Source organism: Lemur catta, unplaced genomic scaffold (genome assembly GCF_020740605.2).
Source record: "Lemur catta isolate mLemCat1 unplaced genomic scaffold, mLemCat1.pri scaffold_63_ctg1, whole genome shotgun sequence".
Classification (NCBI taxonomy): Eukaryota; Metazoa; Chordata; class Mammalia; order Primates; family Lemuridae; genus Lemur; species Lemur catta.
Genome location: NW_025423863.1, coordinates 355,074 through 360,128, shown reverse-complemented (window position 1 = coordinate 360,128; position 5,055 = coordinate 355,074). Strand labels below are relative to the sequence as shown.

The window sequence follows — 5,055 nt, the reverse complement described above, 5'->3', positions numbered from 1 at the left end:
CTCCACCACCGAGCTCTGGGGTTTTGCTTGTTATTCCCTGCGATCCTACACTATCAACAGGACCCCATAAACAAGGCGGCCAGAGCTGTGGGAGGCCAGGACTGAGTAACCCGGGCACAGCGTCAGCAGGGCTAAAGCACTGAGGCAGGCTCAGCCCTGGCTAATCGGCTTGCTCTGGTCACAGACCCGGGCTTTGTCCTTTCTCCTACAGGGGCTGGCAGAGGACACAGGGAGTAGAGGGGAAGACACAGGGTTGGTGCAGCCAGTGCACGGTTCTCACTCTCGGTCTTGTCCTCTCTTGCAGTGGGCACAGAAATTTGCAATGGTGGCCCAGCAGCCAAGTCTTCAACCTGCTGCATCCTGTGAGCACCAGTCCCGTGGGGACCCGATGGCTCCCACACTCCACTCATACACTAGGCCTTGGTCCCTGCCTGTGGCAGTTAGGTACAAGAGGTTAGGAAACCCGAGAAAATGACTGAAGATAACTTTGGATATTTTGGGAGTTTGTTAAGGTTTGTGTTTTTATAAAGCCAACTGTGAATAATTTACAGTGTAGGCTACATTACTCATCCATTTTTTGGATGTGTAGTAGTTACCACCAGGAGATCTCTGAAAAGCTCTGTGAACTGTGTCCCTCTGGATACCAACCCACCGAGCTCAGGAGGCTCATGTCACCTCCCTTACTCAAATCTCACCCTAACCAAGCACAAGGCTTTAAAACACTTGTAGGGCTTCCCATTTTCTCTTCCCATAGGCAAACGAACTCATTTTACAAACGGAACTGGGGCTCAAGGCCTAGAAATTTGCTCAAGGCACACAGCTGGGAAGTATTCACAGCAGCATCGTCTTTTCCATCCCAAACCACCGGAGCAAGGGGCTGACAGGCTCGCAGCCAGCAGGTGCTGGGATGACAGGTAGCACAGGCCCTGCCTCTCTGAACAGCTCAGGCAGCACTTGACCTCGTCCTCAGGAGGCCGCATCCCTGGATTTCAGTCTTAAGTCTGACCTGGCCACCTCCTGGGATCAAAGGGAGGATCTGTGAGGAGGGGACAGAGGGCCAAAGCCCACCCGGGGGTCTGGCCTGCTAGATGCCCCAGACAGAAGAAACAACGGGTTTCTGCACTTCTCGCTGTTTGTGCGATACATTTTGGGGCTGTGACTGGTAACGCCAATTAGTTCTTTTGAAACCCCCTCCCCATCCTCCACCCCAAACAAACCTCGAAGACAGGGTACAACTGCCGAGCTTGTGTCCAGTAAATCAAGACAACTGACGCCAGTAGATGAGAGGGAGCCAGAGAGTCACACAACACAGGAAGCTTTATTCATCCTCTGCTGCTCTGGAGCAAAGCAGGCTGGCACAGACTGCTCACCTTAATATGCTGTCCTCTCGGGCTGAAAGTTAGAGAGAAAGTACACACATTGTTACAGTCTTAGGCAACTGGAAAGGACTTCAGATTTCCAGGCGTTAAATGATCCAACATCTAACTCCAGCAGAACTCAGCCGCGCCCTAATCAAACTGTCCTCCTTCGTCTCCTTAACCCTGCACACCCGGACCTGCCTCTGCCGAGGGCGTCAGCGGGAAAGTGTGTTCACCTCACGGCCTCTAAGGGGGGGTAAAGTGGCTTCACATGGGCAGCGAGTGGCCTGGGCCTCAACAAAGACTGACTGTCACCAAGACCCGTTCCGCTGCCTCCTCCACAAAGGAGAACCCAAGCACTCTTCTTCACACTGGGCCACTGCTAGACAAAAGGAGAGGCGGCCCCACCCTCAAATAGGGGGCTCACTTGGAGACCAGCTACTTTTCCTGAAAACTTGGGAGGGGACAATGAAGAGCCAGTGACACAAGTACCTTCTGCCAGTTCTCTGGCGATCCGATTCAGCTCATCCTGCTTCTGTTTTTCCTCTGCTGCTATCCTCCTCTCCTCTTCAGCCCGGGGTTTTAGGTAACCTGTTGGGGGGGGTGTTCAATTCACTGAAAACGCCGCATAAAAGGAACTGAGTCCGCAGGTCAAGGTGTCTTCAGGGATGCTGTGAACCAGATACACCTGCTGTCTACTCTCCTTTACCTCAGTGCAGCCCAAGGCCTGATCCTGATCCCAAAAAGAGCCCAACCCAGAAGCTACAGGGTCCCTGCGGCCCACCCCTCACGCACTTGCTCCCTAGGTCCTCTGCCAGCCATGGGAGGTCCACCAGCCTCCCGTCAGACCTCGGCGCTCCAACACCTGCGCAGTGCCAGCTTGCATCAAGAACCAGGCGCCTTCCAGTCCCCGCCTGGGCCTCGGAAGCCTGCGCTGTGGGTAAGCTGATCTCAAGTCAACCCTACTGTGCCCCGGGGGCCAAGTCCACTAGCGCCTCTGCAGGTCTAGGACGGAGGATGTGTCCTGCAGCCTGGCACCTGGCCCTGTCCCCTTTTCTGCCCTGGGATTCACTAAACGGCACTGGGAGTCCCACAGGAAAACCGAGCAGCCCCCTGCCCTGGCCCCACCGTCACTTGCTGTAGCTTGTGGCTCCGTAGGCCACGCCGAGAAACAGGGCGGAGTAGCGGCTAAGCTGCAGGAGAGAGCAGTGGGAGGGGGCAGTCAGCGCGGGGGACGCTGGGCAGGAGGACAGGGGCAGGGGGCAGGCGTCGCAGGCCAGGTGGGGCAGGACGCGAGGGCGTCCAGTACCGGGCAGCGGCCCTGAAGCCTGGTTCACCTTGCTGAGCAGAGACACCTACACCAGCGGCACCATCTTGCCCCGATGTTCCCACCGGAAGCACAACTCAAGTGTTGGAGAGGAAGGCCCAAGGGCCGGAAAGCCAGGGAGCAAATGCGCACCAGAGTATTTTATTAGTTTCCTATTGCTGTTGATAGAAATTACCATAAATTGTTGTAAACTCACACGTGAGAATTTCTTCTTTTACAGTTGCAGAGGTGAGTAGAGCAACATGGGTCTCACTAGGCTAAAACCAGGGTGTCTGTATGTCTGTGTTCCTTTCTGGAGTTGCCAGGTCAAATACAAAATGCAGTCAAATGTGAATTTCTGATAAATAATTTTATTACAAATATGTCTGAATTCATGAAAGTACCACAAACCCAGTATGCAGATATTACATACTTATACTAAAAGGTCATTGCTTTATCTGAAATTTAAACTTCAGTGTTGTGTTTATTAGTGTTCTCCACGTAAAGAGTACCAGTAGGACCCACAGATACAGATGTAAGTAGGGAGATGGGGTGTGTGTGAAGAGATTTGTTAGGACGGGCTGTCTCATGCAAGTATGGAAGCTGAGAAGTCCCGCAATTTATCATCAGCATGCTGGAGGCTCAGGGAAGCTGATTTGTAGGACTGGGGTCCAAACCCTAAGGCCTGAGAATCAGGAGGCATTGCTCTAAGTCCTGGTCCCAATGTGATGGCCTGAAAACCAAAGGCACCAGTGTTTGAGGGAAGGAGAAAAGGCATGTCCCAAATCAAACAGTAAGTTCACTGTTTCTCTTTTTGTTTTATTCAGGCCCTCAGTAGATTGGACAAAACTCATCTCCCTTGATGAGGGCAAACTTCCTTATTGATTCAAATACTAATCTTTTCCAGGAACATCTCATCACTTAGGGAGACTCCGAAGATGTCACCTGGTCCCAGGCATACAACATCTCAAAGATTCACTCACAAATTCTATTAACTATTAGCTATTTGTATGAACTAAATAGAAAAGTGGGCATAGATCTGTGTGAACATGCTGAATGATGAGGGGAAAAGGGATCATTAATCAGTGGAGAAAATCATGACCCTGAGAGGATAACCAACAAAGCTGATGGTAGAATGCTACAGCATATCTTAACACAAGCCATCAGAATTAGCTGCACCATTATAGTGTAATTATTTATCATGTTCTTCAATTCATCCTATGATTTAGGAAGTATGCAGTTGCAATGCAGTTCTGTTGAAAGTTCTCATGGGAAGTGGATTTTCTTTAGCAGGAATCTTTTGGTGGTGTAGAACTTTCAACCTACATCCTAAATGGCCAGAGATGTTGTTGGGGGGGCGGGGAATGATAAAAGGCTGGAGATCTCCCTGCGATGTCACCCACCCACCTTATACATTTAGAGACGCTCCTTTGTTCACCTCCTTTTTGACTTTTTGCCAGTGGATGGGAGCCCAAAATGGTGAGATCATGTTTAGCCTCGGATTCCTGAGCACCCCAAAATTGTGATTTAGAATCTCTCTCAACCTGAAGGATATGTGTAATATAAGACAAGCTCAAGAGAAATTTTTTTAAAAATGAAGATATCAAAGTCTCATTTTACTGATGAGAAGACTTTGATTCAAAGAGAATAGTTGAATACCCCAAAATCACATAGCCTGTAAGCATGAGAGAAGGATTAGAAGTCTCTTGATTTTCAAAAGAAAATTGTCAACATAGAAAATGGGAGAAGTTATTTGCAATACTTAATATCACATAAGGGACTCCTGTCCTGAATATATCAACTCCTATTAATCAATAGAGTAAAGGCAAACCATGTTTGCAACTTCTCAATGGTTTGGGAGAGGGGGAAGTACATATGTACATATATTTGTGTGTGTGCATATAGTATATATTAATAATAGAGAAAGAGAGGGAGGAAGCATCTGTGATACCATTGGGATGTCTGGGTGAAGAGTATAATGAAGTTGTAGTTTTCTTGCAACTTTTCTGTAAATCTGAAATGATGTCTATATTAAAAGCTAAAGAAAGAAAAAAAAGACAGCTAATGCAATAAAAAAGAAAATGGGCAAAAGACTTGAACAGACACTTCATGAAATACAGATAACCAGTCAACGATTTGGTGGGCTGCGTTCACCACAATTCATGTATACAAATTTTAATAGAAGCTTTCTGGATAATTGCTAAAACCTGGAAATAACCAAGATGTCCTTTAATGACTGAGTGGATTAAAAATAATTATGGTATCTTTAAAGAATGGAAATGAGAAGCAATGGGAATTGGGCAAGAGAAGCCAGAAACAATAAACATTTGTATAATCTACCTATATGAAACAGGCAGAAGTTACCTCTAGTGTTAGAAGTCAGGCTGTGGT

At 48.2% G+C, this 5,055-nt stretch overlaps 1 pseudogene; it reads right to left on the bottom strand.

Annotated features, from left to right (window-relative positions):
• Positions 1–1,299: 1,299 nt before the first annotated feature.
• Positions 1,300–2,731, bottom strand: LOC123629931 (annotated as a pseudogene).
• Between the last annotated feature and the right edge of the window lie 2,324 nt (positions 2,732–5,055).